The sequence below is a fragment of the Asparagus officinalis genome, chromosome 4, assembly GCF_001876935.1.
Source record: "Asparagus officinalis chromosome 4, Aspof.V1, whole genome shotgun sequence".
In the NCBI taxonomy this organism is placed as follows: domain Eukaryota; kingdom Viridiplantae; phylum Streptophyta; class Magnoliopsida; order Asparagales; family Asparagaceae; genus Asparagus; species Asparagus officinalis.
In genome coordinates this window covers 48270696-48293337 of record NC_033797.1, presented here as the reverse complement: position 1 = coordinate 48293337, position 22642 = coordinate 48270696, and the positions used below count along the sequence as shown (strand labels likewise).

Sequence of the window (22642 nt, the reverse complement as noted above, 5' to 3'; positions counted from 1 at the left end):
GGCTAACCTTCTAGCTCTTGCCAACTCCGCCTTAATCTGAAGTACACGTGTCCGACAATCATTACCCATTACGGTGTTCTTTGTTCTAGGACGCCACGACACACTTTCCATCCCGTTACGGGATCCTGTGTGGTTATCAGTAAATCTACGGATAGCATCTCGGCACGTGTACACAGAGTGAGACGACCCGGCGCCTACGGTCCCGTGCCCTCCCGTTTGAACCATCTCCATAGTTAGAAAAGGAAAACAAACGCCGTTAGATGACGTCATCCTGACGTGACCCTCTCTAAATATAAATCCAGTGAACCCCAAAAGCCGACTAATTTCAAGAACTTGCTTCTGGACCCCACAAACAGTACAATCAGGTAATTACACGCGGTCGTGTCATATTCTGTGGTTATGTTTTCCGGTGCTGGGATAGAGGATGAGATGGGAGGAACAGAAGTGGGACCCGGTATTTTTGGCTGAGGAGAGGGGAATCGCGGGCAAGGGCAGAGACGAGGGAAGGGGCTGCCCGCTCTGCCCACGGGCAGCTCGGGCAGCGCGTGGAAGCCCTATAAATCCAGGCGCGGTCAGGTGAGACGCAGTTTGCCGCTTTGGCTCCCTGAGATCTAGTCTTGAGTGCTGTGAGGCTCCTTTCTCCTCCTCCCTTATTTTTAAATAAATTATTTAATGTTTCTCGTATTTAATTAATTATTATAAAATTCAATGAAGATAAAATAGTGCTTATTTTCGTGCATAATGTATTCGAATTATATTTCGTTTTTTTAATTTCTTTTTATTTTTCATTCATTTTAATAATCGTGAAGATGTTATTTAGTTCTTTGTTGCTGATACTTTCCAACTAGATTGTTGTTAGTTTATTGTTAGATCAAAATTTATGCCTATAATTTTGGCAAGTTAATAAAAGAATTGTTAATCATATTGGTAATGGAGCTGGTTAGCAGTTATTCAATATACCGGAATAGTTATGCTCTGCTTTTAAAAATTTTTATGGCAAGGTGAACCGTTGTAGTTGAAGCCTGATTAAGAAATAGATCTATGTGATAATATAGGGGCCTTTTTTGGGTTTTCGTTGTCAAATCCTTTTAGAAATCCATCTTCCATCTTCAAGCTGAACATTGTAACCATGGTGATGGATTATAGATGGTGGATAACTTTATTAGTACAACGACAGCGACGATGCAACATCATAAAGGCTTTGTCCTGAATTTTTGGGGTCAGCTATATGAATCTTATTTTTTTTATTCAGTTCTGCTAAGGACGATCTCCTCCTTAATTTGACCACTATGATATGGGTCCTTTGTTGGTATTCTTCCACATACCTCTTGCATAGAAGACATAATCCCTTCAACTCCCATCAAATGCATCTATATTAAGTTTCTTTGGGAGCCTAATTATCTACACTTGATTTGACGCAGTATATTTTCTTTTGATTACGAATTTCTTTTTCAGGGATTTTTCACTTCATATCTTTGAAGCACTTTGAAAGCGATATCTAAGGTTACCGATAACGGATAGCGTCGTTAAGCGGTGAGGTATCACTAAGGTTATTTGGGGCTATTGTGGTAAAATAGCAGTAAAAAACACTAAGTCAAATAACAGTCCAATTTAGATATGTATAAATATTAAAAACTAAAAAAAATTAAAGAAAATTCTAGAAAATTTAAAAATGCATTTGATGATTTTAGAGAGATCGTAAACATGAAATAGATATGAAACCATCACATAACACCGAAGACAATTGGAGGAGTCAAAGAGTCGTCGTCTTAGAGAAAATGAGTTAAGCGGTGAGAGAACTGCACTAGAAGGAGCTCACGGCAAGAGAATGTGAGAGGAAGTATTGAAGGAGGTGCGAGAGGCTATGGGAGGCGGCGGGAGTATGCGGAAAATTAGGGTAGGTGGTGGGACGTAGTGGTTGCGGGTTAGGTTTAATTTTAAAATAATAAACCTTGAACCGCTTTTAAATAGCGGTCAAAAAATGGATTTTGCCTGTAATCGCCTGTTATTCATTGCTATGGCGCTATTGGCCGTTTTTGCAAGCAAAAAACGCATATTCCGCAATATGTCACCGCTATTGGGCGATAGCGTAGCGGGAAGGGACCGCTAACGCTATTCACGCCGTTATTGCGGGGGCTATTTACCGATATTTATAACAGTGGCGATATCCATCTTATTTCTGAAGTATTTTATAAGAGAACATATAGGGACCCGATATCCCTCTTTTTACTCCCAACCAAAACAAGTTAAGAGTTGGGAGGCTTTTGAGAAAGCAAATAAAAGATAAGTGTATAACAACTGAGAAATGTTAGGCCCAATGTCCTTCTCTTATCATCAGAATTATGATATTGAAATAAAATTTTATTTATTATGATTTCCATGTGATATATTTTCATGGTAAATGACAACTTTGGGGACTATTCAATGACTCTGGACCTACACCCCCAACTTTAAACATCACACCCAGAATTGTACACAATTCTTGACAAATTTGATCTGCAATCTATTTCAGCTTATAAGAAAAAGTGTATGAGCCCCCACATGATTATTTTCCTTTATATTTTCTTTGTAGTGAAAAGAAAAATCAAGGAAAATGGCTTCTACATATGTTGCCGGAGGCGAGGAGAGCAGCGAGCAGCAGCAGCTGCTGTCGCCTCGCAATCTCCGTCGCACATGGTCTTCAAATTCTTCCGCTTCTTGCGACCGCCAGGGCACAGGCTCGCCGCCCAAGTGTGTGTGTGCTCCACCAACACATGCAAGATCCTTCAAGTGCCGTCTCCAGCCGTCTCCACAGGGTAAACTCCGACGGCCACTCCCCTTCCACAGTGATGCCTCAACAGCCACCTGTTTACAACTCATCCACCAGCACTGTTGAGGCACTATAGATATCATTTCAATTAAGATCCAGCATATGATATATGCCCCTTAACATGAAATCGTATCGAACCAACAAAACAAAAGAGGAATAGTTTGCATGTTCTAGAATAACGTGCCTTTTGTTTGTTAGATGGGTATCTTATGTCCCTCTTCTTCTTAGGGGATGCGTGTGTTTGGCAAGTGGTGTAATTAATCGTTTGTTTAGCTTCTGTCTTTTTAAGGAGCTTCCTATCAGAACCTTAATGTTACTTTTTCCTCTTGCTGTTGTTGATCTTGTTGTTCCTATTTCTTGTCCTCCTCTGCCTCTAAAATACCAAATATATTTTCACAAATCCGTGATTGATCTGAATAGTGAGTGGTATACGTTTGCGTTTTCTTTTTTCTTTAGATATTATTCATTTATTTGCTTTCTTCCTTCTGTTTCTCTTATGAGTAGTGACTATGATGACTAACTCGTACATTGAGCATTGTTGTGTAATAGAACTTGGAGTTTATGACATCTCGATTGGATGAATTAGAAAAACGCATTGTGTTCCTAAACTTGACCTTGTTCTCCAGGTTATTCCTTATTATTAAGTTATTTGTTCTTTCGTATAGAGCCTTCATTGTTTGCGTTGGCGTCCATAAGAGTTGCTCACTTCTCAGACCATATTTTCCCCTTCTATTTCTGGGAAAATAAAGGCAGTTTAGGCAATTGAATTTGATGGTTCTTAAGCAGATTAGGCCATTGAATTTGATAGTTCTTAGAAAGTAATTAAAGAAGTAGAGATTTGGGGTGTGATAAGAAGATCTCTGGTTCATTTTTGTTTTTGTGTCTTTTTCTCACAGAATGGGAAATGACTGAGAAGCCTTACTATGTCTTTTGTGTTACTTATATCTCTCAGGTTTGAGGTATAAAGGCTTGCAATATACATGAGATATCACCAGCTGGTCGATTCAAGGACTTGTATTCATGCCCTCAAAAATGGCATTTGTGATGTAAGTTGATTTCCTCTCTTGCACTTATCTTTCCCTTTCTTTTGTGATAAGGGTAATAAACCTATAATTATTAGGAACTGTAATTTTTTTCGTGCTTTCCTAATTATTGCCAATGTTGTTCTTTGTTTATCTTTCAACTATAGAAATTTTCTTAAATTTGTAATATGAGCATGTTTTTTCTATGAAGAAATCCTAATGCGTGTTAAGTCCATTTTTTTCCCTTGACAATTTAGTGCATAACTATTGACAAGTGATGATATGTAAACATTGTGCGTGAGAAGTGCTTCTAGATTTGTTTGAGGACCGTTTGGAGCCTAAAGTTACAGATACGAGTTTCAATCTGTGAGGGTCAAGTGCTAAAGTAACTCGTTGGAAATGAGTTGAAGTCTTTATTCAGGATGTAGATGCGATGAGCCTTGTTAGTTCTTCAGTTTTACTAGGAGGCTGGGAGCCTAGGAGAATACTGGTGCATGCTAATTTCTATGGTTGGTAGAACTGGTTGCCGGGCACTTTTAAGTATGGGTGGTGAACTCATGCCCAAGGAAACTAACCTCTGAAATCGAAATTATACCTTGTTCAGAAAAAGGGGGGACCGTTTCTGATACTTTTATGACACCACATTTAGACCACTTTGGTAACACTTTCTTAAATGTACTTTTGGAAACTTAAAATAATTAGACAATTAATGGTAAAAGAAGAACATCTAGATTACAACTTAGAATTTCTTTTAAATGATTTCAAATACTAATTATGAATATAGAGATCTTACAAAATAATTATCAAATGAAGATCATGACTTAAGATTTGTGTTTGTGAAAGTTTTTATTCACGTGTCTATTTTATAATTTATAAACATTTAGATAAAAGTTGCAAACAGTAACTTTTCTTTGTATTTCTAAATATATTAGCGGTGTTAGTGTTTCTTTCTATAACATTTTTATGTAATAATTTTCCTTTTGTGGCACTTCTTAGTACAAGTTATTTTATTGATTTTTTAAATAATTATTTCAATAATATTTATAAATTATAGTATAATTTTTTTGAATATAAATAAGAACTAATTATCAAAATCATAATATTGCAATATAATGGATACAAAGTATTATGGTTCTAAGTCCTGTTCAATGCATGGGGAAAAACTAGTATTCGTATATAGCATTACCCCATTGAATTTCATCAATAATCAATGAGCAAAATTTTTTCCCCAACTCTTGACATATTAGCAGTAAGATTCCTAACCCTTTAAATCCCTCTTCTATGCTCTCTGAACCTCAACCTTGGGGATGCTGCGACGAATGCCATCTTTCTGCTTCACATAAGGTTGCAGCTGGTGAATGATTGAGAAGAGAGAACCAACGACTTTCGGCCATTGCTTGTGAGGCACCGCAATGCCTGCAATCTTAATGCTTAGTTGCGCAGCGCTTCCATAGGTTGAGCATAAGGAATAGGGGCGCAGGGTCCTAAAGCAAACATACTTTAACCCGAACTTTCGTAGATGCATTCAAGAATATTTTTCATTGTGGGGGCTCATTTTTCCTATATCGCTCTTTCACATCTAGGTTCCATAGTAGACTGCTAAATTTTTGGTATATTTAATAAATGAAATCTCTCTCTCTCTCGCTCTCTCTCTCTCTCTGGCGGCGGGGGGGGGCTCCTTGGGATGGAAAAACTATTGCAGATTAAATATCCACTGTCAATCCTTTTGGTAGGTCAGCCCCCTCTTCCTATTGATTTTGATAAAGTTGGATCTCTATTTCTTAATGGGGCCGACATAGAGTTGGTTTGGATAGTACTGGATAATTTATGGGATGAGAGGCAGTCACCTCAAATGGAAACCCCTGAAGCTCTAGTGTGTCTCTGTTTGAATCACATGGAAGTAAGAGCGGCAACCACCAGTTATAAATAGCTATTATTCAGTCCAATGCTTTGTTCATAGAAGAGAATTAAGAGATATTTTAGCGGTAGGACATAGTGAGCTAGTGACCGGATATTTTGATTTGTATCAGAAGGAATAGAAATACTATCTTCATTTTAACTTTTTGGCATATAATTCTATCTTTTCAGTTTAACCTATTGAAAATGAAGCCCATTATTATGCTAGTTTCACTTTTCCGCTCTTTTCCTCGTAATAAATGAAATTTCTTACCTGTTGAATAAAGAATTCCATACCTTTTTTTTGGCAGATTTATGACCCAGACAAGAAGAAGCTGATGTTGCATGTGAGTGTTAGTATCAGAGGCCAAGGGGAAATTGTGGCATCCAAGTTGCCGATGGAACCTTAGGCTCGCTGATGATATGAGCCTGCATCATATTTGAAGGATCAAAGGAAGGAAGACATAGAAAGCAACCTGAAAAAGGGTAACTCCAACTTGATTCATAGTTCAAATGTTTAATGGTTCATAACCGTGGTGATTGTTTGGATATGCTTAATGTTCATGTCTCTTATGTAAGATTTATTACTCCCTGAGACATTGTTACTGAACCTGTATACATTTGTGGACTTAGGAATGTGGCTGCGTTTCCTCTGTTTGATACTGGGTAATGATATTCCTTGTTCTGGGAAACAACCTGTTTTTATAATTATTTAGTAGGCTTTTCCCATCTTTGCTTCAGTTTTCTTACAATGAGGCAGGCGTTGAACTAAGTACAAACTTGCCCAAATCTCATTCAGTGTTAAGTGTGTATCCAAATCTCCTTGGGATTTTACATTATGGATTATAAGTTTGACATGATTGGAAGAACTTAAATGTGAAGGATGTTAATTGGTTCGGAGTTTACATTGATTTTACAATGTCAAATGTGTTCCATATAAAACACACAAGTTTCCTTGAAGTTTGCATGTATTCATGCTCATTCTATTATAAATAATTATGCAACAGATGGAGTAGTATTAAAACTCTGATTTGGAATCTTGTTGGAGTATTTAATTTCTGGATGTTTTGACAAGTAGAGGAGGAACCTATGGTTGCAAAGTCAATGTATTAAACATCATTCAGAATGGATTTGGATTCTCTCCATTGTCAAAAACATAGTGGATAGAGTAGTATTTTTATCATAACTGTTGATTTGTTTAACAGATAATTATAATTCATTCTAAATATAATATTTATTATCTCCTTCATGAATTACATTCATTTCTAATTTACAACGGAAAACAAATCACGACCCCACAATAAATACAGCAACGACTAATAAAAGTAGTGTTCTTTCTATTACTTTTTGACAGCGGAGTGGATCCGGATTCATGCCGAACTGTGATAACCATGGTCATATCAGCACAATAAGAAAACAGACGATGGTCATATATTCAAAGTGAGCTCCATCAACTAAGAAATCAGCTAGATTAATATTCGAGACCCGTATAACAAGACTCTAGCAACCACATCAACCTAAAAAGGCAACCACTGAACTAGTTAGTCACAATATTCCCTTTGACACTACCTTCACCATTTTCCATTCAAAAGATAAAAAAGGTGTTGACTAGATAGTACAGTGTAAATAAGGTGGAATTATGGTAGTGTTCACAAAGCAACTCACTTGAGGGATGTTTGCGGCCGCAGTCTGATGCGAGTCCTCTACTTCTTGAATGATTTTTGGGGCTCCTTCGATTTTCTTGTTTTAATGGATGTTGACTAGTGTTGGAGTTCGATTTCTCATCTTTTCCCATTGCTATCTTTGATTTTATTTTTCTCGGTCTTGTCTGTATTTTTTGACTAGACTGTTTGATTCCTGTTTTGGATCCTCAACGAGAACTCCCCAGCAGGTAACTTCTCCCTCCGAGTTCAAAAACTTCAAAGCCCAAGCTACAGGTTTTGTATGCAAATCATGTCAACGAAAGAAATATCAGGCCGCTTTATAGCATTCGTTAGGTGCAACGTTGCTGTATCCAACTCTCAAGTTGTATTCGTTATTGCTAATACGCACATGGTTGCTGGCATGCTGCCCTTTTTGGCATCGTGTCCAATATAATGCTCTCGACATATTGAGGGCATCTCAAAGTTTTTTTGCACCTTGGATAATTTCTTTTTCAAAAATGAGATGTGCCTGCAGGCTGATGGCGGGCTTGTAGTGGCAGAGGCCAATTTGCGTTAGCCCACCGGTTGCAGAAAAAGGCATCTTAATAAAACGATCTGAGTGTTTCTTGATGGAATATGGATCGGATATCAAGTCATGCCATGAGTTGCAGGCATATCTGAACCTCTTTAAGAGTTGTCCTTGTAGGATAGAAGGTTCCAAATCTGCTTTGGTAATAGGTTATTAGGATTCCTAATCTATTTTGGTAACATGATTCTTAATCTGTTTTGATAACAGATTATTAGGAATCTCAATTTATTTTATTTTTTGTTTTAGAATTCCTAGTCTGTTTTGATTTTAGGTTTTCTATATATATGGAACGCCTTAGAAGAAATTAGGATCATAAAAAAGAGGAGAGTTGTAATCAGAGATTAGAGAGACTTTTGAGCATTGTGAGAGGGAGATATTGTGAGCAAGTTGAGAGCTTTGGTTGAGGGTTAGTTTGTGAGTTTTGTGAGATTGTAACCCTTTGTACTCTCATTGATTTAGTGGAATATCCTCATCCTCTCCCCGTGGACGTAGGTAAATTACCGAACCACGTATATCTCTGTGTTTGTGATTGACCTGTCGTATTTCAGTTTTGGATTGTGCTCATATGTGGTTGGTTATTCTTCTCCCGTGCTTACGACTTCTTTGGTGAGCGAGCACGCTTCCGCATAGGCGCGTGATAATTGGTATCAGAGCCTCGTTTCAGATCTAGGGTTTTATCATTAGGTGGAAGGAGATTCTTCGTGGAAGCTTGGTTCTTGGAGTTCTAGGCTTCGGTGGAGATAGGATTTGAAGTTGCCGTTGGAGATCTCTCTTTCCTCGTATGGTTAGGAATTCTATTTGGAATCCAATCTAGGGTTCAGTTGGGTAAATTCTTATTCTTTTTAAAGTTTGAATCTTTCTCTGCAATTTGGAGTTTGCGAGTATGGGTGAAGAAGTTGGTGAAAACAGCAAGATGACGAGTACAGTCCAAGTTGGTTTTCATAACACCAAAATTAGTGTGGTGAAGTATGACGACAAGATCAACTTTGGTTTGTGGATGAGTGACGTTCAAAATGCGCTCAATGCTCAGAATTTGGAGGAGACCATCATGGTCCAAGAGAGACCACCAAAATATAAAGAGGCGATATGAAAAAAGATGAATAGGAACGCTTGTGGGTTGATCAGATCATGTTTAGAACATGAATTGAAGTATGATGTGATTGGGGTGACGTCTGTAATGAAGATATGAGAGATTCTCAACAATAAGTACCTTACGAAGAATATTAAGAACCGTTTGCATTTGCTGCGAAGATTGTTCAGATTTTAGATGTCCCGAGACACCTCACTAGCGGCTCATATGAACAACTACACTAAGTTGTTGTCGGACTTGACGAATGTTGATGAGAAGATATCGGATGAGTACAAGGCGATTATTTTATTGGGCTCTTTACCGAATGAGGAGTATGATACCTTCGTGCTCACTTTGTTGAATGAGAGGTCTTCTATCAGCTATAGTGAAATTACTAATGCTTTAACAAACTATGATTTGAGGAGGAATGATAAAGAGACTTCCCGCGCTAGTACTTCAAGAGAGATATTGTCGACGAGAGGTAGAAGCCCATATCCAAAAGGTGGTAATAGAGGAAGGTCAAAGTCAAGAGGTCGTCACCAGCTAGGAAAGAACCAATGTGCATTCTGCAAGGAGCAGGGATATTAGAAGAGAGACTGTCCAAAGATCAAGGAGAAGGAGAATAGCAAGAATAAGGGTCCGAAGGCCAATAAGGTGAATATTGTGAAAGGTGATGATTCCGATGATTCGAGCTTTTCTTTATTGATTACTCCGGAGGTGAACTAATTGGATACATCAGATTGGATGCTTGATTCTGGCGCTACTTAACATGTGATTCCTAGGCGAGATTAGTATTCATCATTTGATAGACTCGATGGGGGTATTGTTGTCATGAAAAATGATCAATCATGTGGCATTTGTGAGATAGGTAATGTGAGGATTCAGATGCACGATGGAGTAGTCCGTGAATTGAAGGAGGTGAGATTTTTTCCTCAGTTAAAGAAGAATCTTATCTCAGTTGGAGCTTTAGAGGCGAATGGATTCAATGTGACATTTGATGATGCTGTAGCAAATGTTACTAAGGGATCTTTGATGGTGATGAAGGGAGTCCGCAGTCGGACCTTGTATTATCTGAAGGGGAGAATCATGATTGGCCAGGTTGCTTCAGCTATTACAGAGGTGTAGGCATCGAAAATTACCTATAGGTCTCCACGAACAGCTCAGTGTTAAGAAATGATGATGAACGTCACCATCTGGTTCACAGAATCTTGATTGATGTCGATGAACGCTTGAAGTAAACCGATGAACTACGTGAAACAACGAAACTTCGGAATGATGAAGATACGAACTGATCGGGAACCTCGTATCGTTCACAAACGGCGAAATACCCTTCATGTCTCATTTGTTCAACTGATGATATAATCATTGGAGCGTATAGAACTCCCCGTCGGCTTTCTAACGTACTTTGAATCACTCAAATCCGAGTCCGGACGAAGAATTTACGTCGGAAACAATCAAACAGGCATAACGGAGTGTCTCAGGCTGAACTGGGGCACCCGAGGTGTCTCGGCACGGGCGAGACACCCTCCAAGGCCGAGACACCCTTGGGTGTCTCGGCCAAAGCCGAGACACCTAAGGGTGTCTCGGCCCAAGCTGAGACACCCTAGGGTGTCTCGGCTTAGGTTGAGACACCCTGGGGTGTCTCCAACGCAGAAAAGGCCCGTTATGCGGTTTTAACCGCCCGAAACCTCCTGGAGCCTATAAATACAACCCCGGGTCCTCACTTTTTTCATATCTGGAATTCTCGTGCCTCGGCGAAGCCCTGCCGGATTGATGACTTAAAGTGCACAGATTTCAAAGAGGAGGAGTTAGATCTGCAGCCCTGATCCGTTCCTTAGGATTATCCCGTTGTGATAATCTTAAGAAGAGTGATTATCTCGCTTCACCGAGATAAGAGCTACGGTTTCTCGATCCCTTCGCGGATAGACGAAGCTCTGCCCAATTTTTCAGCAATCAGATCTGATCGACGGTGGTCCACGGATAAACCCCGGCACAGGCAAAGACACCCACGCAAGCAGAAGATCGATAAACGATCTCCCTGCGTTTGTTTGACAAAGTTGTAAAATTGTTTTATTTTCATTGTGTAAGGAGATCTTATAAAAAGATCAACTTTTTATTTTATTCGAGTTTATTGTAACGACTAAAGTTGTAATAGATTCGATAGCAATGAAACAAGCAACTTTATCCGCAAACAAACTGGCGACCACAGTGGGAGCCAACAGCTTCGCTGCCGAAGCTGTCGTGCCGCAACCGACGATCAAGATCCCGGTGCTCGAAGAGGTCGAATACGAGTTCGACCAGCAGAAGTTCGAGGAGTATGTCTCCTCCTCCTGCTCCAGATCTGCCTCTCCTTGCAGGTGCAGGAAGGCCTCCTCCTCCCAGAAGATCCGTCAGTCTCCAGGTCTGAAGACCCAAGAAGACGATCTCTCCGCCGTCGCTGTTGTAGTTACACCTAGCAACGATCCGCCGGCTTCCAAAGAAACCAGATCCAACGTTCGTGACAACTCCTCGAAAATCAAGGAGTTGCCCGTTGAATGTGCACCAGTGTTGACGAAGAGGGCTCGTCAAAGGCGCCGTTAACATCTCACGCGTCAATTTGCCAAGGCTTTGGAGCCTGTTGACGGGATCTGCTATGATGCAGATCTGAAACGCAGAAGACACAAAGTATTCCAGCAACAAGCTTTGGGAACCTCCTCCTAATCACCTACTAACGAATGGGTTCGTGTCAAACGAACCCGTTCAACTCTTGAGGAGCGTATCCACAAGCGCCACGCACCGCTAGCGTAGACGAGGATCCTTGTACGGAATGCACAGGAGTTACAGAAAGGAAAGGTGGTCAAAAAACCACCAAGATCTAAGCAAGGTTGGATGCCAAAGGCCAAATTAGCGCCTAAGGCAAAATCATCCGAGGCTGCCTTCCGACCTTTGTCAACTCCAGATTCCGCTCCTATTGCTTCCGCACTTCTGGTGAAGCTCTATGACAACGTTGATCTCCCCAAAGCTAGAGTCCCATTGGAGGATCGTATCGGTTCTCTACCCGAGGATCGAGGAAAAGCGCTTGTTAAGGAAAGCTTGAGACCGTTGAAGGAGCTTCGAGCCAACATCCGGACTGGGGGTCGTATGCGACCTCCTAACAAATTAATTTCTAACAGCCCGCTTAGAGGTACGTGCAGAAAACCAGGAGCCCGTTAAGGTTTCACCCTTACAAGGGTGTGATTCCAAAAGTGTGACTCCTGTAGATGCCAACAAGGCAATATTTACTCAGAGAAAAACGCGTCAGATAGACGAACGCGTTATACCTGAGAATCCATGTAAGCAGCCGATAGGTTACTCCGACCGCAACGTCGATGAGTTGTACTATCAGGCTGGGGGTACGAATAAATCTCGAAAGAGAAGTACCCGGGAAGCGGACTCTCACTGTCCGTGTATCAAAATTATCAGGGCAGTATTATCAACATGTAGCTGCCCCAAGACCACTCCACAGAGGGTCTCGGTATTCGAGAGAATCTCCGATGGAACGACGAAGCCCAAATCAAGGCGTTTCCACCAAAGAGGATCGGTTGCTCGAGATGATGAATTCCCAGAAGTTACCATCAACATGGTCAATAAGGGAAAATCTCCAATTGTTTCAAGTGGTTCCAACCCTAATTTCTCTCCAGGAAGAAGAGTCAGTTCGGGAATAACCCAACAAATATCTCAGCTTCAGCTAGAAACCGTTGGACATAATGATTACCAGGGTGTCCATGAAGGAATCCATTCTGATGACGAACTCTCGGATTCTTATTCCGCGATCGCCTCTGACGATACAACGTCTAGCATAGGACAAGCTCGGGAAGTGTTCATGGTCAACACCGAGCAAATAGCCAAAATCATTGAGGATGCTCTAGCCAAGCAGAAAGAAGCATTCAAAATCGAAATGGAAATGACTATGCAGGAGATGAGACAAATGCACGACCAACAAATCCGAGCTTTGTCAAATCAGCTAGTTGAATCCAGCGGCCCCACTAAAAATAACGACGCTGGGGGTGGCCCCACTAAAAATAACAATGCTGGGGGTGAACCCACCAATGATGATAACACTGGGGGTGGCCACATTATTTCTCTCGAAAATTGTCCAAAACAGGATATAGATGAGGACGAAAAGATGAAAGATCTCGAGAGTAAAATTAATGCTTTACTGTCTGATCAAGAGGTAAAGAAGACCGGCATTCCATGTCCTTACCCGAAAGAGTGGGATTCGATCCCGTATCCAGCGAAGTTCAACCTGATCAACTTCACGCCGTTCGACGGGAAGGGTTCCTCCACTCAACACCTGATCTATTTCAAGTCCCATTTGGGAGTGATCTCTGGCAACGAGCCTCTGATGGTTCGGTTATTTGTTGGGACCCTTCGTGGGCCCGCCTTCGATTGGTACCGCCGTCTTAAGCCCAGAAACATTAACAGCTGGGAGGACCTGGAGAGCATGTTCCTCGCTCATTTCTTCGATGATGACGCCGAAGTGTCGATCAGGACACTCTTCGATGAGAAGCAAAAAGACGGAGAGTCGGTGGATACCTTCATCAAACGCTTCCGCAATCAGGCTATGAACTGCAAGGATCCCGTCACGGAGGAATTTGTCTTGCAAACCTGTCATAATAACTTGTTCATTAACATCTTGGACGTTATGGGAGTGGAGCCACTCAATACCTGGAGAGAGTTGAAGGCGCGCGGAGAGCAGACCGAACGATTCCTTAGAAGGAGGAAGGTTGAAAGATGCCAACCGATGACTAACCCTCTGAATTCGGGTCTCGTTTCCCATAATGAAGGGAAGACACCTACAACAGTTGTTGACGTTAATCAGACGTCGCAACAGCAGTCCCGAAGACAGCAGAATAGTTCGGATCCGAGGCTCTAAAAAGAGTACTCGTTCAAGGACGAAGACGTTCCAGCCATCTTCGAGGTCCTTCTTAAAAACAACAAGATCAAGCTGCCGTCCATCACAAATCAGGAGGAAGCTGACAATACTGCAGATCCGAAGTACTGCGCATACCACAGGAGGATCCTTCATCCCACCAAGGCTTGCTTTACTTTAAAGAATAGCATCCAAACCTTGGTTGAAGCCGGCGTCATAACGCTAGGATAAGCCGAATAAGAACGGCAATACTCCGAAGAGTATACTAGTATAAACTGCTTCTCAATCCTCCAATCGGTATATGAGGTTAAACTGCTCCCTGATACTCCAATAGGTATATGAGTCTAAACTATTCCCACTCTTGACGGGAAGTTCCTGGAGAATTTTTACATGTAATATTCTTAAGGATAACCCGATCATGTAACGGAGTACAAAATCAGACCCAGTTCTAAGAAAGAAGCTGGGGGTGGATGATTCATGTAATGGGAAGTTCCCAGAAGAACGCTATATGTAATTTTCTTAGGGATAACCCGATAATTACGAACAAAGTGATAAACACTAAACCCCCACTATGATTTGTACTCCCACTCTCACTGTCTACCTGGTCAAACCTTCCTATAGTTAGGACCACAACCAAAGTCCCCTCTCGATTCCTTCCATGAACGAGAGATCCACTTTCAAATTGAACGATCAAGCCTATAAAAGGTAAGATCGCCTCAAAACCCCCACTTCCACTGCTTCCTTGGTCAAACCTACAAAAGTTAGGGCCAAAGCCAGATTCCCCTCTCGATTCCTTCCATGAACGAGAGGTTCACTTTCAAATTGAGCAATCAAACCTATAAAAGTTAGGATTGTCTCCAACTTCACTTAGTCAAACTTGCAGATAGTTAAGACTAAGATTGAGTTATCCCTTTCGATAAACGAAAGACTTCCGTCTTTTTCTTTTTCAGCCAAACCTATAAAAGTTAGGGTCAAAATCGGAATTTCCCCTCAATAAATGAGGAACTCTTTTCTTGGATCAAGCAACCAATCCTGTAAAAGTTAGGGTTACTTGAGTCTTTCCAATTCTCGGAGTGGAGATCCCACTCTCAGTTTCATCTTTTCGGATTCTGGGGGTGGAGATCTCACTTCAAGTTTCTTTTCTAACTGAAGATAGAATATAAAATTCTTCCTCTTCGGTGCTGGGAGATAGAATATAAAATTCTTCCTCTTCCATTTTGGGTTCAGACATAATTCTCAACTTAAAATCCGTACATCCTATGCACGGGGAACTTTATCTCGACTCCTAAATAGAGATAAGCCTACGTCTAATACACGTTGCCGGTTTAGTCTTTCACCGATTGAAAAAGACACCAGAATCCAGTCTGGGGTATTTTATCCTGAAGCCTAAGTAGGGATAAGTCAACGCTTAACCCGCGTTGTTGGGTGGTTCGTTCCCGTAAAAACGACCGAGTCTACGTATTCAGCATCGTAGCAACAAAAATCCATGCCTTTTATGTATGGGGAATTTTATCCCGAATCCTAAGTAGGAATAGGTCAACAACTAACATGCGTTGCCGGTTAGTCTTTAACCGTAAAAAGGACAAAAGATCACATATTCAACATTGTGGCAGGTTATTATTAATAACACCATAATCCGTGCCTCATACGCATGGGGAATTTTATCCCGAAGCCTAAACAGGGATAAGCCAATGCCTAACACGCGTTGCCGGTTTAGTCTTTTATCGATCGAAGAAGACACCATAATCCGAGTCTGGGGACTTTTATCCTGAATCCTAAGTAAGGATAAGTCAGCGCCTAACACGCGTTGCCGGGTAGCCTGTTCCCGTAACAATGGCGAAGTCTACGTATTCGAAGTCGTAGCATCAAGTCTAAGGGAGTTCATTCTTTTAGCACAACGTCACATTCGGAACGGATGTAAACAATCCGCTTGCTAGCCCGACTCGAACGGTAGTCGGTAAAGGCACATCAAATCCGTTGAGGGCTAAGGATTTGTCAAAAATCCTAAGCCTACGTCTAACACACGTTGCCAGGTAGTCTATTCCCGTGAGAAAGACGAAGTCTACGTATTCAATGTCGTAGCACTAAAAGAGTTAACTCTTTTAGCACAACGTTATGTACAGAACGGATCTAAACAATCTGCATGCTAGCCCGACTCAAACGGTAGTCGGTAAAGGCTCATCAAACCCGTTGATGGCTGAGAATTTACCAAAAATTCTATAAGTGCGAGTCATTGATGCATCAGCTCTGTTAGTTGGTCTCGTGACTCGATTATCCAACAACATTAAGATAAGATCCACAAATGCAGATGAATCAGCTTTAACAGTTGGTCCTGCAACCTCGACACTTGGGACCGCCGTGCTCCAATACCTTAAGAGTTTAAACTGTGTATACTCCAGTAAACGTACGAGTGTAAACTGTGTCAACGTCGGGCAGTCTGAAACCCAAAGTCAACACCGAGCAATCCGTAACCCTATGTCAACGCCGGTCAACACGTAATCCTAGGTTAACGCCAGTCAACGCGTTGCGATCAAAAGTCAACGTTCGACGTTCAAAACCCTAAGGTCAACGCCAGTCAACGCGTAATCCTAGGTTAACGCCAGTCAACGCGTTGCAATCAAAAGTTAATGTTCGACGTTCAAAACCCTAAGGTCAACGCCGGTCAACGCGTAACCCTAGGTCAACGCCAGTCAACGCGTTACGACCAAAAAAAGTCAACGTACGACGTTCGAAACCCTAGGGTCAACACCGGTCAACGCCAGTCAACGCGTTGCGATCAAAAAGTCAACTCAATGACACGAGCCAAACTCAACTCATCAGTTGTAGATTTGAGACTTCGACGACGGCCAGACGATAAACGCAGCGCTGGAAGGATTTCAGCTATTCACCAAAACATCGAGTAGACTAAAAATCAAAGGAGTCAAGAATCGAAGCTAACGCCAGGTCCCTTACGCCGACTAAAGGCTGGACCAATCACATCCAAAGTATTCCAGCCTCTTCTATAAAAGAAACGAGTCTGGAATGCTTTGGAGGGGGTATCTGTAGGCAACGAAAATTGCCTATAGGTCTTAATGAACAGCTCAGTGTTAAGAAATGATGATGAACGTCACCATCTGGTTCACATAATCTTGATTGATGTCGGTGAACGCTTGAAGTAAACCGATGAACTACGTGAAACAACGGAACTTCGGAATGATGAAGATACGAACTGATCGGGAACCTCGTATCGTTCACGTGAAACAACGGAACTTCGGAATGATGAAGATACGAACTGATCGGGAACCTCGTATCGTTCACAAACGGTGAAATACCCTTCGTGTCTCATTTGTTCAACTGATGATATAATCATTGGAGCGTATAGAACTCCCCGTCGGCTTTCTAACGCACTTTGAATCACTCAAATCCGAGTCCGGACGAAGAATTTACGGCGGAAATAATCAAACAGGCATAACGGAGCGTCTCAGGCTGAACTGGGGCACCCGAGGTGTCTCGGCACGGACGAGACACCCTAGGGTGTCTCGGCTCAGGTTGAGACACTCTGGGGTGTCTCCAACACAGAAAAGGCCCGTTATGCGGTTTTAACCGCCCGAAACCTCCTGGAGCCTATAAATACAGCCCCGGGTCCTCACTTTTTTTAGATCTGGAATTCTCGTGCCTCGGCGAAGCCCTGCCGGATTGAAGACTTAAAGTGCACAGATTTCAAAAAGGAGGAGTTAGATCTGCAGCCCGGATCCGTTCCTTAAGATTATCCCGTTGTGGTAATCTTAAGAAGAGTGATTATCTCGCTTCGCCAAGATAAGAGCTACGGTTTCTCGATCCCTTCGCGGATAGATGAAGCTCTGCCCAATTTTTCAGCAATCAGATCTGATCGATGGTGGTCCACGGATAAACCCCGACACAGGCAAAGATCCCACGCAAGCAGAAGACCGATAAACGATCTCTGCGTTTGTTTGATAAAGTTGTAAACTTTTTATTTTCATTGTATAAGGAGATCTTATAAAAAGATCAACTTTTTATTTTATTCGAGTTTATTGTAATGACTAAAGTTGTAATAGATTCGATAGCAATGAAACAAGCAACTTTCTCCGCAAACAAGAGGCGGACATTAGAAGACTTTGGCATTATAGATTAGGGCACACAGGAAAGAAGTTATTGCAGGCGCTGTGCAAGCAGGGGCTATTGAAGGGAGCTAAGAGTGGAAAAGTTGAGTTCTGTGAGCATTGTGTTCTTGGTAAGAAGACGAAGGTGAAGTTCGGGACAACCATTCATAGGACGAGGGACATCCTGGATTATGTGCACACAGATGTTTGGGTCCCACCAAGACTGCATCACTTGATGGCAGATATTGGTTCATCACGTTTATTGATGACTATTCTAAGCGTTGTTGGGTGTACACCATGGCGAAGAAGAGTGAAGTCCTAGATATATTTATGGAGTGGAAGAAGAGGTTGGAACTACAGACTAGGAGAAAGATCAAGATGTTATAATCCGACAACGGTGGTGAGTACACATCAGACCCCTTTTAGCAGCTATGTCGAGACGATGACATAGAGAGACACTTCACAGTTAGTCATACACTATAGCAGAATGGGGTGGCAGAGAGATTAAATCGGTTTTTTTGGAGAAGATACAATGTTTATTGGCGTATAGTGGTTTGAAGAAGATCTTTTGGGCTGAGACACTTTCATATGCGAGCCACCTCATTAACAGACTGCCTTCATCTGCAATTGAGGGGAAGACCCCTATAGAGATATGGTCGGGAGAGCCAGCACATGATTATGACCAACTCAAGCTATTTGGGAGCCCTGCATACTATCATGTGAAGACTGATAAGTTAGAACCTCGAGCTAGGAATATCATATTTGTAGGATTCAAGCGTGGTATCAAGGGATACAAGCTTTGGGATCTAGTTAATAGGAAGATTGTGCTGAGTAGAGACGTCACATTCGATGAGGCTTCTATCTTGAATCTTCCCAGCTCTCATCAGGTGGAGAGCGACCCGACGGAGGAAATATCGCAGGTGGTGAAGATCGATACAGCTCCACATTATCCAGATGACACATTATCCATTAGAGTATTGACTAAGGTGACACCAGGCGAGCACGACGACGACAACGAGGATATGGGTACAGTTGTACAGAATCAAGAACCGACGACTCAGGTTTAGGATTCTATTACGGTTCAGAGACAGAGGAGAGACATACGGATGCCAGCATGGTATACAGACATAGTAGTTGCATATGTACTTTCGGTGGAGAGTATCGATGAGTTGGTACCTACTATACTCAGAGAGGCCGAGCAGAGTTCGGAGGCTGATTCGTGGTAAGTGGTTATACAGAAGGAGATGGACTCTCTTCACAAGAACGATACATGGGAGCTTGTTGAGCTTTCAAATAGGCGAAAGACAATTGGTTACAAGTGGGTATACACGAAGAAGGAGGGCATTGAGGGCACTCCATTGAGGTTCAAGGCTAGGTTGGTTGTGAAGGTCCACACGAAGGATAATCCGGCGGATATGCTCACTAAGGTGGTTCCGAGCAACAAGTTTGATCATTGTAGAAGCTTGTTGTACATTCGTGATTGTTGAGGCCATTAACGATCATTTGGATGAACTACGGGCAGTTTGATCCCTTGGGAGAGGGGGTACATAGGCAACCACATTAGTACAGCTGAATTTGGTGAGACGACGCATTGGTGCTCATGTTGGTGATGGATCTGCTTTGGGAATACTTCGCCGAGGTGGAGAATTGTTAGATAGCAGGTTCCTAATATATTTTGGTAATAGGTTATTAGGATTCCTAATCTATTTTGATAACATGATTCTTAATCTATTTTGGTAACAGGTTATTAGGATTCCTAATTTATTTTGTTTTTTATTTTAGAATTCCTAGTCTGTTTTGGTTTTAGGTTTTCTATATATATGAAATGCCATTGAAGGGATTAGGATAATCAGAAAGAGCAGAGTTGTAATCAGAGATTAGAGAGACTTTTGAGCATTATGAGAGGGAGATATTATGAGAAAGTTGAGAGCTTTGATTGAGGGTTAGTTTTTGAGTTTTGTGAGATTGTGACCCTTTGTACTCTCTGTAGACTGTCTAAAAATCACAATAGATAGCTTATCCCCCATCAAACACCGATGATGGAAGTTACAATAATAGATAGCTTATCCCCCATCAAACACCGATGATGGAAGTTACAATCTGACGACTTCCAGAAGGCTACAATTTGAAGACTTTCACGTAGATCGCTAAAGGTTACAATCTGACGACCTTCACGACAACCGATAAGATCTCTAGTTCAACAACATTCACAATCAACATCGGGAGTTACAATCTGACGACTCTTATATTCTCAAGGAGCCAAGACGAAGATTACAAAACAATGATCTTTGCAACGCTATGACAAAAGAGATTACTTGTTGATAATCTCTCCAAAGCAAGACGCGGAACTCATCACCGCGCTCTAAGACCAAAACGCGGAGGTCCTCCCAGTGTATCAACACCAAAATGCGGAGGTCCTCCCCGTGTGTCAACAGTAAAACGCTGGAGTCGGACCCGCGTCACAACATCAAAACGCGAGGGTCGAACCCACGTTACAACATCAAAACGCTGGAGTCGGACTCGCGTTACAACATTAAAACGCTAGGGTCAGACCCGTGTTTTTCAATGCCCAGTGGGTACCCAACTCCGCGTCTCCAGTCTAAAATACGAAGTTAGGGTCCTGAACGCCAATGTGGGCGTTTGACTCGTTCAAACATGAGCTGAACGGTTCCAAAACTGGTTCCCATGATTTGTGGGCGGTTACACCCCACTTAGGAGTGATTTAAGGGTGGTTACACCCCCTTAATCCCCTATAAAAACGAACAAACTCAACTGAGTTAAAGGCGGGCATTTTTCGGATCTGGGACTTGGCAGCAACAGGAGAAATCCTTGGGCGAGCTTTTGAGGAGATTGGCATCATCCTCCAACGAAGATCATCTTCAACTTCGACAACAGAGAGCTTTCATCATTGGCTTATCAACCGAACTTTCGGTTTAAATCAACTCTTTTACAGAGTTCTTCTAAACTCGTTCAGAGTTCTCAAACTTGCCACGCAAGTTCTCCACAGCGTCGAATCGTGAGGAGAAGACATCGTTCCAGTGAAGCAAAACGTCGGATCGTCAACGGAGAGCAAACTCGACGCGAGCATTCGAGGGAGGCACTCCATCGCCACCGAGAAGAACCCAGTTTTAAACAAAGGGGAGAACCAAATTTGTTCTCTTCTCTTTTGTAATCAAATTGTAATCGGAATCAAAGAAATACAAGTTAATTTTCTTTTGTTCTTTTCATTGCAATTTTTCCAACATACACTCTCCTTGATTTAGTGGAATCTCTCTATCCTCTCTCCGTGGACGTAGACAAATTGCCGAACCATGTATATCTCTGTGTTTGTGATTGATCTGTCGTATTTCAGTTTTGAATTGTGCTCGTGAGTGGTTGGTTATTCTTTTCACGTGCTTACGACTTGTTTGGTGAGCGAGCACACTTCTGTATAGGCGCGTGACAGTCCTCAGTAGTCCTGATAGTATTTCGGTAGCCGTGTCACTACGCTACCTTCGGTCTTGAAAGTCTTGATAGTATTTCGGTAGTATGTTGGGTATCAACTCAAACTCCAAGTTAGTATAGTGTTTTTAATTCTTTGTATAACTTCATGAGAATTAGATAGGGTTAAAGATCTATCATGATTAGGAGTTTGGGTTTTATCATGATTAGGAGTTTGAATCTTATTCTAATTAGGAAGTTATGCTAGAGATAGGGTTTTGGTTTTCCTATATATATATTCTTCTATTGTTGGAGAAAAAAAACTAAGTAGTGTAGAGAGAGAGAGAAAGAGAGAGAGAGAGAGAGAGAGAGAGAGAGAGAGGATTTGATAGTCTTTGTTCGTACAAAAGATTATAATTTGTATGTAATAGTGGATTGATTTTAATCTCGTGGTTTTCCCTGTTGAGGGTTTTCCACATTAAATCTTGTGTGATTCTATTTGTTGTGTTTGGTTACTTTTTGGGTTTTTTTACGAGATCTAAAAATCTCTACAAGTGGTATCAGAGCGGGGTTCGACTGTTCGTAGAGGTTTGATCGAGGATTTGAAGGCGCCAACGGTCAAAGCGTGATGATTGATATCAGCAAAAAAAAGGTTACTGTAGCGACGACACTGTAGTGCGTGTACTGTAGCAGGGGTATTGTTCACGCGGATCCGACGGTTGAGATTAATTTGTCTTTTGATCGATGATTTGAAGGCGGATTATGGTGATCCAGGAGTCGTTCCTAGGGTTTTTCGATTTGCTAAGTTAGTTTTTGACGTCGGCTTTATCAAATTTCATCTCTACAGCGACTGATTTGAATTTTGATTGCGGTTAGAGGATGATGACTTCTTTGGGTCCGAAATTCGATATTCCACTATTCTATGGTAAGACAAATTTTTATAGTATGACAGTGCACGGTTCAAGATATTCTTGTGTAGTAGGGTGTTGATTATGCTTTGAAGGAGAAGGAACCTGAAGGATTGAAGGATGCTGAATGGAGTTCCATGCAAAAAAGGACGGTTAGCACAATTCGTTTGGCACTCGCCCCCGAGATCAAATATAATGTTATGCAAGAGACCACACCAAGGGGGCTATGGGAAAGGCTCGAGGGGATTTATGCGTCGAAGTCGATGACCAACCGGTTGTGTTTGAGGATGGAGTT

The 22642-nt window shown here is 41.7% G+C and overlaps 1 long non-coding RNA gene across 1 annotated transcript; it reads left to right on the top strand.

Annotated features, from left to right (window-relative positions):
* On the top strand, nt 564–6385 carry LOC109837391. Its single transcript, XR_002246258.1, has 3 exons — nt 564–626; nt 3762–3855; nt 6039–6385. It is a non-coding gene; the product is annotated as an uncharacterized LOC109837391 (long non-coding RNA).